This window comes from Bombina bombina, chromosome 2 (assembly GCF_027579735.1).
Source record: "Bombina bombina isolate aBomBom1 chromosome 2, aBomBom1.pri, whole genome shotgun sequence".
Classification (NCBI taxonomy): Eukaryota; Metazoa; Chordata; class Amphibia; order Anura; family Bombinatoridae; genus Bombina; species Bombina bombina.
Window position 1 is genome coordinate 860,650,179 of NC_069500.1, and position 13,701 is coordinate 860,663,879.

General features: G+C 38.5%; 1 long non-coding RNA gene across 1 annotated transcript in view; it reads right to left on the minus strand.

The window, feature by feature from the left end:
• Nucleotides 1-913: 913 nt before the first annotated feature.
• The window catches only part of LOC128649751 (uncharacterized), a 75,344-nt gene continuing 62,556 nt past the window's right edge, over nucleotides 914-13,701 (minus strand). The window contains exon 2 of the long non-coding RNA XR_008400691.1: nucleotides 914-2,608. This is a non-coding gene — a long non-coding RNA (uncharacterized LOC128649751). The remainder of the gene's footprint in view (nucleotides 2,609-13,701) is intronic.

Sequence of the window (13,701 nt, forward strand, 5' to 3'; positions counted from 1 at the left end):
CCTGGTGGACAGGCAATGTAATCCCAAGAGTAAGTACTTGTGGACTCTCACTATCATTAGAAAGTTTTAATGTTCATAAATCAATGTGCCTAGCAGTCTAGGGGTTAATACCTGTAGAAACATTCAACAGCAACTACATTTCATCCCTTTTAAATAGGGTTTAGTTTAAGTTTGGACTATTACAGAATCAACATACACATAATCAATGGGCAACTGTATTCAATTTATGTATTTATTTTGCATTAAATATATTTTTTTGTATTATTGTTATAAAAAAAATAAAAAAAGAACTGCTGTTCCTAAGCTTTCCATACAAGTTGTCCCTTTCAGTCAGTATACTTTAATACAGCAGTATCAGTTGTTCCCAAACAGACTTTTCCAGCAAGCTTCAATGTAAATATTCAATACTCCACTCTGAGTGAATGATTAGGGTGGCAGATATTACACTTTATTACATTAGAGAGTTAGACCCTCCAACTGTGTCTATTTGACAGGGGCAGTCCCTAATTTCTGAGCTCTGTCCCCTCTAAGACAGCAATATGTACTGATTTGCAGAATTTCCCTTAGCCCCAGTCCATAATCCACCCTTACATGCTCATGATCCTGTTCACTATCTGCCCGTGACCAAGCTCACCCACAAAATGGAGATGGCCTCACTTAACCAATACTATGGGATTGCCATGGGTTGGTAGGTCTGCCTGCAGCTATAAATTGTCCTGGGTGTTAAGAAACTTTGATAGCCTACTGGCCAGACATGCCCACAACCCATCCACGGACCCCCTGTGACTCCACCCACTTCAATTCCTGCTCACAAAATGATGAGGGGTCCTTTTTATCCTCCAGAATATCAGAAGATACTGTATGTAATATTACTGGTAAAAAAAAAAATCTACCAACATGAGTGAAGAAAGAATTTACCATAACAATTAAATCTTTTATTGACATAAATTAAGTACATAAATGGGATGGACACCAGGCCACTCAATGTTGGCTTCAAAGAGATATGCATTGTCTCAATAAGCAGATGCCTATAAGACAATTATACTCGCACTAAACAGACACACTGACAAACTCAGTAACAAGCCATGGATTACGGTATTTCTAAATGTGTTCAAGGTAACACTTCAGATTCGATTTACTCAAATTTATACACATGCTGAAAAGGAGGGTACCAGAGGAACTGGAAATTCCACCACCTACCTCTTATAGGATAAAGCTCTCCATTCAAAAATCTAGTCCTTTGATTAATAAACTGCAAAATAGTATGTTAGCATACTGATATTTCTATTAAATTTCACTGGAAATAAAAGCAAATTTGCCTTTTGCTTTATTTTTTAAAACACAGTATGTTTATGACAGAAATGGGGATGGTACTATTGAAATTCAAACATGTTCTATGCTCAGAGAGAAATTGCATTAACACAGACATATTTTTGGTTACTTGCAATTTAAAAACTACAGTTTGTAAACATCCAAATTATATAAAATATATATATATACATACACACACACACATACATATATATATATATATATATATATATATATATATATATATATAAATATATAGCAGCATTGAATAAAAAAATCAATATTCAATATAAATGTAAAATAAACAAGGGACTTCCATGTAGATATTTGATTACAAAAATTATAGAAAAGCATCTTGTTATTGCATACATTTTTTTTATACAAAGGTCCTTATGTATAACCTGAGAAAAACAGTCCAAATAGCATATATTTAGAGAAACTTAAAGTGACAGTCTAGTCAAAATTAAACTTTCATGATTCAGATAGGGCATGCAATTTAAACAACTTTCCAATTAACTTATATCATCAAATTTGCTTTGTTCTCTTGCTATTCTTTATTGAACGCTAAACCTAGGTAGGCTCACATGCTAATTTCTAAGCCCTTGAAGGCTGCCTCTTATCTCAGTGCATTTTGACAGTTTTTCACAGCTAGACAACGCTAGTTCATGTCTGCCATATAGATAACATTGTGCTCACTCTAGTGGAGTTATTTACTCCACTGATTTGCTAAAATTCAAGTATGTCAAAATAACCGCAATAAGGGGGCAGTCTACAGAGGCTTAGATACAATGTATTGGCAAGTCAAAAACTGGGGAAGGGAATAGATAATAAAGGGATTACCGTATCTATCTTTATAAGAAAACAAAAAATTCTGGAGCAGACTGTCCTTTTAAGTAATGAATAAAAGAATAGACCATTTATTTTTAAAAAGTAATTTACAAGGAGGGTAAGATCACAAAACCATACACTCCCAGTTAACCTGCTTTAGCATTAGACTAAGGAGCACCTTGGGTGTAAGAACAATAGGATTGACAGTGCAATGTTTTAAAGATTTCTAATTTAATTTTTTACTTTAGTGTCCTTTAACACACTCTCAAAGATTTCATTGCTCGCAATGATGAATATGGCTTCATGTGCAGAATATAGTTGATTTAGTAAAAGTTATCTTTGTGATGGTCCAACATCCACAGTTATTTTTGTGTAGAGAGGAAATTTCTCATTCTTTATCACGTTGTATATGAGTGAGTTTAATCCATCTGAGTTCATGGTTTGCCTTGTGTGCGAAATTAAGTCAAATCTAAAAAAGTTAAAAGAAAACAGATATTTAACTTTTTTTTGCTTTTAATATTTTAAATAACTTTATATACTATTGGATATATATATATATATATATATATATATCAGAAGTTATAAGTTCAAATATTTCATTATTCAGTGTCAAACGTTAATGCTTCATACAGTAATCATTACACATCAGGAAATAACAGACTAGGATGCTCATTTAATAGAAATGTTATTTAAAAAGGTACCTTAAAGTCAAAATTAAACATTAATGATTTTGATAACGCCTGCAATTTATTCTTTTTGAGTGCTAACGACGGCTCTGAGCCGTCGCAAATTCTCCCAGTCAGGTGCTGAAGACGGCTCAGAGCCGTCCCTAGCACTCACCCACCTTGAGGGCAATTTGGGGGCTCCCACCCGATCTAGCCTGTAAAGTGACAGGCATCGGCAGGGCTTCACGTTTGGCGCGGTGATGTCATGTGCAATGACGTGATGATGTCACCGCGCAACTTTATTTAAAGTTGACAATGGACATGTATAGGGAGATGGGGGCATGCTGCTTAGAAGCCTGTATCTCAGGTATCTAAGCAGCTACAGACCTCCAAGACGCACCGTTGGAAAGGTAATCGCCTTTCCAACGGTCCACGGCTTCATTCCTTACTGTTGGGAAATAATGAACCTGGGCACCAGGAGGAGCCAGAAACCCCAGCCAAAGGCTTAAATACTTCTCCCACTTCCCCCAGTCATCCTGCCAAGGGAACAAGGAACAGTAGGAGAACTATCAGGGTATAAAAGGTGCCAGAAGAAAAAACTAAATTTATGCTTACCTGATAAATTTCTTTCTTTTGCGATGTACCGAGTCCAATGATTCATCCTTACTTGTGGATATTATCCTTCCTAACAGGAAGTGGCAAAGAGAGCACCACAGCAGAGCTGTCTATATAGCTCCCCCCTTAACTCCACCCCCCAGTCATTCGACAGAAGGCCAAGGAAGAAAAGAAGAAACTATAAGGTGCAGAGGTGACTGACGTTTTTAATAAAAAATACCATCATTCTTGAATAGACAGGGCGGGCCGTGGACTCGGTACATCGCAAAAGAAAGAAATTTATCAGGTAAGCATAAATTTCGTTTTCTTTTGCATGATGTACCGAGTCCACGGATTCATCCTTACTTGTGGGATACCAATACCGAAGCTTTAGGACACGGATGAAGGGAGGGACAAGACAGAAACCTAAACGGAAGGCACCACTGCTTGCAAAACCTTTCTCCCAAAAAACAATTTATGTAAGAACTTACCTGATAAATTCATTTCTTTCATATTAGCAAGAGTCCATGAGCTAGTGACGTATGGGATATACATTCCTACCAGGAGGGGCAAAGTTTCCCAAACCTCAAAATGCCTATAAATACACCCCTCACCACACCCACAAATCAGTTTAACGAATAGCCAAGAAGTGGGGTGATAAGAAAAAAGTGTGAAAGCATAAAAAATAAGGAATTGGAATAATTGTGCTTTATACAAAAAAATTATAACCACCACAAAAAAGGGTGGGCCTCATGGACTCTGGCTAATATGAAAGAAATGAATTTATCAGGTAAGTTCTTACATAAATTATGTTTTCTTTCATGTAATTAGCAAGAGTCCATGAGCTAGTGACGTATGGGATAATGACTACCCAAGATGTGGATCTTCCACGCAAGAGTCACTAGAGAGGGAGGGATAAAATAAAGACAGCCAATTCCGCTGAAAATAATCCACACCCAAAATAAAGTTTAAATCTTATAATGAAAAAAACTGAAATTATAGGCAGAAGAATCAAACTGAAACAGCTGCCTGAAGTACTTTTCTACCAAAAACTGCTTCAGAAGAAGAAAATACATCAAAATGGTAGAATGGTAAAAGTATGCAAAGAAGACCAAGTTGCTGCTTTGCAAATCTGATCAACAGAAGCTTCATTCCTAAAAGCCCAGGAAGTAGAAACTGACCTAGTAGAATGAGCTGTAATCCTTTGAGGCGGAGTTTTACCCGACTCGACATAAGCATGATGAATTAAAGATTTCAACCAAGATGCCAAAGAAATGGCAGAGGCCTTCTGACCTTTCCTAGAACCGGAAAAGATAACAAAAAGACTAGAAGTCTTTCGGAAATTCTTAGTAGCTGCAACATAATATTTCAAAGCTCTAACTACATCCAAAGAATGCAATGATTTCTCCTTAGAATTCTTAGGATTAGGACATAATGAAGGAACCACAATTTCTCTACTAATGTTGTTAGAATTCACAACCTTAGGTAAAAATTGAAAAGAAGTTCGCAACACCGCCTTATCCTGATGAAAAATCAGAAAAGGAGACTCACAAGAAAGAGCAGATAATTCAGAAACTCTTCTAGCAGAAGAGATGGCCAAAAGAAACAAAACTTTCCAAGAAAGTAATTTAATGTCCAAAGAATGCATAGGTTCAAAAGGAGGAGCTTGAAGAGCCCCCAGAACCAAATTCAAACTCCAAGGAGGAGAAATTTACTTAATGACAGGTTTTATACGAACCAAAGCTTGTACAAAACAACGAATATCAGGAAGATTAGCAATCTTTCTGTGAAAAAGAACAGAAAGAGCAGAGATTTGTCCTTTCAAGGAACTTGCAGACAAACCTTTATCCAAACCATCCTGAAGAAACTGTAAAATTCTCGGAATTCTAAAAGAATGCCAGGAAAAATGATGAGAAAGACACTAAGAAATGTAAGTCTTCCAGACTCTATAATATATCTTCCTAGATACAGATTTACGAGCCTGTAACATAGTATTAATCACAGAGTCAGAGAAACCTCTTTGACTAAGAATCAAGCGTTCAATCTCCATACCTTTAAATTTAAGGATTTGAGATCCTGATGGAAAAAAGGACCTTGCGACAGAAGGTCTGGTCTTAACAGAAGAGTCCACGGTTGGCAAGAGGCCATCCGGACAAGATCCGCATACCAAAACCTGTGCGGCCATGCTGGAGCCACCAGCAGAACAAACGAGCATCCCTTCAGAATCTTGGAGATTACTCTTGGAAGAAGAACTAGAGGCGGAAAGATATAGGCAGGATGATACTTCCAAGGAAGTGACAATGCATCCACTGCTTCCGCTTGAGGATCCCTGGATCTGGACAGATACCTGGGAAGTTTCTTGTTTAGATGAGAAGCCATCAGATCTATTTCTGGAAGTCCCCACATTTGAACAATCTGAAGAAATACCTCTGGGTGAAGAGAACATTCGCCTGGATGTAACGTTTGGCGGCTGAGATAATCCGCTTCCCAATTGTCTATACCTGGGATATGAACCGCAGAAATTAGACAGGAGCTGGATTCCGCCCAAACCAAAATTCGAGATACTTCTTTCATAGCCAGAGGACTGTGAGTCCCTCCTTGATGATTGATATATGCCACAGTTGTGACATTGTCTGTCTGAAAACAAATGAACGATTCTCTCTTTAGAAGAGGCCAAGACTGAAGAGCTCTGAAAATTGCACGGAGTTCCAAAATATTGATTGGTAATCTCACCTCCTGAGATTCCCAAACTCCTTGTGCTGTCAGAGACCCCCAAAGTGCTCCCCAACCTGTCAGACTTGGAAGAACAAAAGAAGCCCCCTGAACTAAACGTTGGTGATCTGTCCACCACGTCAGAGAGTGTCGTACAAATGGTTTTAAAGATATTAATTGATGTATCTTTGTGATATCCCTGCACCACTGGTTCAGCATACAGAGCTGAAGAGGTCGCATGTGAAAACAAGCAAAGGGGATCGCGTCCGATGCAGCAGTCATAAGACCTAGAATTTCCATGCATAAGGCTACCGAAGGGAATGATTGAGACTGAAGGTTTCGACAGGCTGAAACCAATTTTAGACGTCTCTTGTCTGTCAGAGACAGAGTCATGGACACTGAATCTATCTGGAAACCTAAAAAGGTTACCCTTGTCTGAGGAATCAATGAACTTTTTGGCAAATTGATCCTCCAACCATGATCTCGAAGAAACAATACGAGTCGATTCGTATGAGATTCTGCTAAATGTGAAGACTGAGCAAGTACCAAGATATCGTCCAAATAAGGAAATACCACAATACCCTGTTCTCTGATTACAGACAGAAGGGCACCGAGAACCTTTGTAAAAATCCTTGGAGCTGTTGCTAGGTCAAACGGCAGAGCCACAAATTGGTAATGCTTGTCTAGGAAAGAGAATCTCAGAAACTGATAGTGATCTGGATGAATCGGAATATGCAGATATGCATCCTGTAAATCTATTGTGGACATATAATGCCCTTGCTGAACAAAAGGCAGGATAGTCCTTATAGTTACCATTTTGAATGTTGGTATCCTTACATAACGATTCAATATTTTTAGATCCAGAACTGGTCTGAAGGAATTCTCCTCTTTGGTACAATGAAGAGATTTGAATAAAACCCCAGTCCCTGTTCCAGAACTGGAACTGGCATAATTACTCCAGCCAACTCTAGATCTGAAACACATTTCAGAAATGCTTGAGCCTTCGCTGGATTTACTGGGACACGGGAAAGAAAAAATCTCTTTGCAGGAGGCCTTATTTTGAAGCCAATTCTGTACCCTTCTGAAACAATGTTCTGAATCCAAAGATTGTGAATTGAATTGATCCAAATTTCTTTGAAAAAATCGTAATCTGCCCCCTACCAGCTGAGCTGGAATGAGGGCCGCACCTTCATGTGGACTTGGGAGCTGGCTTTGGTTTTCTAAAAGGCTTGGATTTATTCCAGACTGGAGATGGTTTCCAAACTGATACCGCTCCTGTGGATGAAGGATCAGGCTTTTGTTCCTTATTGTGACGAAAGGAACGAAAACGATTATTAGACCTAAATTTACCTTTAGATTTTTTATCCTGTGGTAAAAAAGTTCCTTTCCCTCCAGTAACAGTTGAGATAATAGAATCCAACTGAGAACCAAATAATTTATTACCCTGGAAGGAAAGGGAAAGCAAAGTTGACTTAGAAGACATATCAGCATTCCAAGTTTTAAGCCATAAAGCTCTTCTAGCTAATATAGCTAGAGACATATACCTGACATCAACTCTAATGATATCAAAGATGGCATCACAAATAAAGTTATTAGCATGTTGAAGAAGATTAACAATGCTATGAGAATTATGATCTGTTATTTGTTGCGCTAAAGCCTCTAACCAAAAAGTTGAAGCTGCAGCAACATCCGCTAAAGATATAGCAGGTCTAAGAAGATTACCTGAACATAAGTAAGCTTTTCTTAGAAAGGATTAAATTTTCCTATCTAAAGGATCCTTAAAGGAAGTACTATCTGCCGTAGGAATAGTAGTATGTTTAGCAAGAGTAGAGATAGCCCCATCAACTTTAGGGATTTTGTCCCAAAACTCTAATCTGTCAGCTGGCACAGGATATAATTGCTTAAAACGTTTAGAAGGAGTAAATGAATTACCCAAATTATTCCATTCCTTGGAGATTACTTCAGAAATAGCATCAGGGACAGGAAAAACCTCTGGAATAACTACAGGAGATTTAAAAACCTTATTTAAACGTTTAGATTTAGTATCAAGAGGACCAGAATCCTTTATTTCTAATGCAATTAAAACCTCTTTAAGTAAAGAACGAATAAATTCCATTTTGAATAAATATGAAGATTTATCAGCATCAACCTCTGAGACAGAATCCTCTGAACCAGAGGAACCACTATCAGAATCAGAATGATGATGTTCATTTAAAAATTCATCTGAAAAATGAGAAGTTTTAAAAGACCTTTTACGTTTACTAGAAGGAGGAATAACAGACATAGCCTTCTTAATGGATTTAGACACAAAATCTCTTATGTTAACAGGAACACTAGTATTAGATGTTGATGGAACAGCAACAGGTAATGTAGTATTACTAAAGGAAATATTATCTGCATTAACAAGTTTGTCATGACATTCATTACAAACAACAGCTGGAGGAACAGATACCACAAGTTTACAGCAGATATACTTAACTTTGGTAGATCCAGCACCAGGCAGTGATTTTCCAGTAGTATCTTCTGACTCAGGGTCAATCTGGGACATCTTACAATATGTAATAGAAAAAACAACATATAAAGCAAAATTGATCAAATTCCATAAATGACAGTTTCAGGAATGGGAAAAAATGCCAGTGAACAAGCTTCTAGCAACCAGAAGCAATAAATAATGAGACTTAAATAATGTGGAGACAATAATGACGCCTATATTTTTTAGCGCCAAAAAAGACCGCCCACATTATTTGGCGCCTAAATGCTTTTGGCGCCAAAAATGACGCCACATCCGGAACGCCGACACTTTTGGCGCAAAAAAAACTCAAAAGGATGACGCAACTTCCGGCGACACGTATGACGCCGGAAATAGAAAAATATTTTTGCGCCAAAAAAGTCTGCGCCAAGAATGACGCAATAAAATGAAGCATTTTCAGCCCCCGCGAGCCTAACAGCCCACAGGAAAAAAAGTCAATTTTAAGGTAAGAAAAAAATGATAAATTCATATGCATTATCCCAAATATGAAACTGACTGTCTGAAATAAGGGAACGTTGAACATCCTGAGTCAAGGAAAATAAATGTTTGAATACATATATTTAGAACTTTATATAAAAGTGCCCAACCATAGCTTAGAGTGTCACAGAAAATAAGACTTACTTACCCCAGGACACTCATCTACATGTAGTAGAAAGCCAAACCAGTACTGAAACGAGAATCAGTAGAGGTAATGGTATATATAAGAGTATAATCGTCGATCTGAAAAGGGAGGTAAGAGATGAATCTCTACGACCGATAACAGAGAACCTATGAAATAGACCCCGTAGCAGGAGATCATTGAATTCAAATAGGCAATACTCTCCTCACATCCCTCTGACATTCACTGCACGCTGAGAGGAAAACCGGAGCCCCAACCTGCTGCGGAGCGCATATCAACGTAGAATCTAGCACAAACTTACTTCACCACCTCCATAGGAGGCAAAGTTTGTAAAACTGATTTGTGGGTGTGGTGAGGGGTGTATTTATAGGCATTTTGAGGTTTGGGAAACTTTGCCCCTCCTGGTAGGAATGTATATCCCATACGTCACTAGCTCATGGACTCTTGCTAATTACATGAAAGAAATAGCCTCCGAAGAAGCAAAAGTATCAAATTTGTAAAATTTGGAAAAGGTATGAAGCGAAGACCAAGTCGCAGCCTTACAAATCTGTTCAACAGAAGCATCATTTTTAAAAGCCCATGTGGAAGCTACCGCTCTAGTAGAATGAGCTGTAATCCTTTCAGGAGGCTGCTGTCATCATAACGTATGATGATTTTCAGCCAAAAAGGAAAGAGAAATCGCCGTAGCCTTTTGACCCCTACGCTTTACAGAATAGACAACAAACAAAGAGAATGTTTGACGAAAATCTTTGGTTGCCTGCAAATAAAATTTCAAAGCATGAACCACGTCCAAGTTGTGCAACAGACGTTCCTTCTTACAAGAAGGATTAAGGACACATATAAGGAACAACAATTTCTTGATTGATATTCCTGTTAGTAACAACCTTAGGTAAGAACCCAGGCTTGGTACACAAAAACCACCTTATCAGCATGGAACACCAGATAAGGTGAGTCACATTGTAATGCAGATAGTTCAGAAACTCTTCGAGCTGAAGAGATAGCAACTAGGAACAAAACATTCAAGATAAAAAACATAATTTATGTAAGAACTTACCTGATAAATTCATTTCTTTCATATTAGCAAGAGTCCATGAGCTAGTGACCGTATGGATATACATTCCTACCAGTAGGGGGGCAAAGTTTCCCAAACCTCAAAATGCCTACAAATACAACCCTCACCACATCCACAATTCAGTTTAACGAATAGCCAAGAAGTGGGGTGATAAAGGAGCGAAAGCATCAAAAATAAGAATTGGAATAATTGTGCTTTATACAAAAAAATCATAACCACCCACAAAAAAGGGTGGGCCTCATGGACTCTTGCTAATATGAAAGAAATGAATTTATCAGGTAAGTTCTTACATAAATTATGTTTTCTTCATGTAATTAGCAAGAGTCCATGAGCTAGTGACGTATGGGATAGCAGATACCCAAGATGTGAGACTTCCACGCAAGAGTCACTAGAGAGTGAGGGATAAAATAAAGACAGCCAATTCCGCTGAAAAAGTTCCACAACCCAAATCAAAAAAATTAAATAATAAGCAGAAGAATCAAACTGAAACAGCTGCCTGAAGTACTTTCTACCCAAAAACTGCTTCAGAGAGAAGAGAAAAACATCAAAATGGTAGAATTTAGTAAAAGTATGCAAAGAAGACCAAGTTGCTGCTTTGCAAATCTGATCAACAGAAGCTTCATTCCTAAAAGCCCAGGAAGTAGAAACTGACCTAGTAGAATGAGCTGTAATCCTTTGAGGCGGGGACTTACCCGACTCCACATAAGCATGATGAATCAAAGACTTTAACCAAGATGCCAAGGAAATGGCAAAAGCCTTCTGACCTTTCCTGAACTAGAAAAGATAACAAATAGACTAGAAGTCTTTCTGAAACCTTTAGTAGCTTCAACATAATATTTCAAAGCTCTAACCACATCCAAAGAATGTAAAGATCTTTCCAAGAATTCTTAGGATTAGGACACAACGAAGGAACAACAATTTCTCTACTAATGTTGTTAGAATTCACAACTTTAGGTAAAAATTTAAATGAAGTCCGCAACATCCGCCTTATCCTGATGAAAAATCAGAAAAGGAGATTCACAAGAAGAGAGCAGATAACTCAAAAACTCTTCTAGCAGAAGAGATGGCCAAAAGGGAACAAAACTTTCCAAGAATGTAATTTAATATCCAGAGAATGCATAGGTTCAAACGAGGGAGCCCTGTAAAGCCCTCAGAACCAAATTAAGACTCCAAGGGAGGAGAGATTGACTTAATGACAGGCTTGATACGAACCAAAGCCTGCACAAAACAAATGAATATCAGGAAGTTTAGCAATCTTTCTGTGAAAAAGAACGGAAAGAGCAGAGATTTGTCCTTTCAAAGAACTTGCAGATAAACCCTTATCCAAACCATCCTGAAGTAACTGTAAAATTCTAGGAATTCTAAAAGAATGCCAAGAGAATTTATGAGAAGAACACCAATAAATGTAAGTCTTCCAGACTCTGTAATAAATCTTCTAGATACAGATTTACGAGCCTGCAACATAGTATTAATCACTGAGTCAGAGAAACCTCTATGGACTAAGTAATTAAGCGTTCAAATCTCCATACCTTCAAATTTAATGATTTGAGATCCTGATGGAAAAATGGGCCTTGAGATAGAAGGTCTGGCCTTAACGGAAGTGTCCAAGGTTGGCAACTGGCCATCCGAACAAGATCCGCATACCAAAACCTGTGAGGTCATGCTGGAGCCAACCAGCAGTACCAACGAACGCTCCATTAGGATTTTGGAAATCACTCTTGGAAGAGAACTAGAGGCGGAAAGATATAAGCAGGTTGATAATTCCAAGGAAGCGACAACGAATCCACTGCTTCCGCCTGAGGATCCCTGGATCTGGACAGATACCTGGGAAGTTTCTTGTTTAGATGAGAGGCCATCAGATCTATTTCTGGAAGTCCCCAGATTTGAACAATCTGAAGAAATACCTCTGGGTGAAGAGACCAATCGCCCGGATGCAGCGTCTGGCGACTGAGATAATCCGCTTCCCAATTGTCTATACCTGGGATGTGAACCGCAGAAATTAGACAAGAGCTGGATTCCGCCCATACAAGTATCCGAGATACTTCTTTCATAGCCTGAAGACTGTGAGTCCCTCCTTGATGATTGACATACGCCACGGTTGTGACATTGTCTGTCTGAAAACAAATAAATGATTCTCTCTTCAGAAAAGGCCAGAACTGAAGAGCTCTGAAAATCGCACGGAGTTACAAAATGTGGATTGGTAATCTCGTCTCCTGAGATTCCCAAACCCCCTGCGCTGTCAGAGATCCCCAACCTGAAAGACTCGCATCTGTTGAGATCAAAGTCCAGGTTGGACGAACAAAAGAAGCCCCTTGAATTAAACGATGGTGATCCAACCACCAAGTCAGAGAAGATCGAACATTGGGATTTAAGGATATTAATTGTGATATCTTTGTATAATCCCTGCACCATTGGTTCAGCATACACAGCTGAAGAGGTCTCATGTGAAAACGAGCAAAAGGGATCGCGTCCGATGCAGCAGTCATGAGACCTAGAATTTTCCATGCACAAAGCTACCGAAGGGAATGATTGAGACTGAAGGTTTCGACAAGCTGAAACTAAATTCAGACGTCTCTTTTCTGTTAGAGACAAAGTCATGGACACTGAATCTATTTGGAAACCCAAAAAGGTTACCTTTGTCTGAGGAATCAATGAACTCTTTGGTAAATTGATCCTCCAACCATGTCTTTGAAGAAACAACACAAGTTGATTCGTATGAGATTCTGCAGAATGTAAAGACTGAGCAAGTACCAAGATATCGTTCAAATACGGAAATACCGCAATACCCTGTTCTCTGATTACAGAGAGAAGGGCACCGAGAACCTTTGAAAAGATCCTTGGAGGCTGGTTGCTCAGGCCAAACGGAAGAGCAACAAACTGGTAATGCTTGTCTAGAATAGAGAATCTCAGGAACTGATAGTGATCTGGATGAATTGGAATAGAAGATATGCATCCTGTAAGTCTATTGTAGACATATATGCCCTTTGCTAAACAAAAGGCAGAATAGTCCTTATAGTCACCATTTTGAATGTTGGTATTCTTACATAACAATTCAATATTTTTAGATCCAGAACTGGTCTGAAGGAATTCTCCTTCTTTGGTACAATGAATAGATTTGAGTAAAACCCCAGACCCTGTTCCAAAACTGGAACTGGCATAATTACCCCCAGCTGACTCTAGGTCTGAAACACATTTCAGAAACCGCCTGAGCCTTTACTGGGTTTACTGGGATGCGTGAGAGAAAAAATCTTCTCACAGGCGGCTTTACCTTGAAACCTATTCTGTACCCCTTTGAAACAATGTTCTGAATCCAAAGACTGTGAAATCGAATTGATCCAAACATCTTTGAAAAATCGTAACCTGGCCCCCT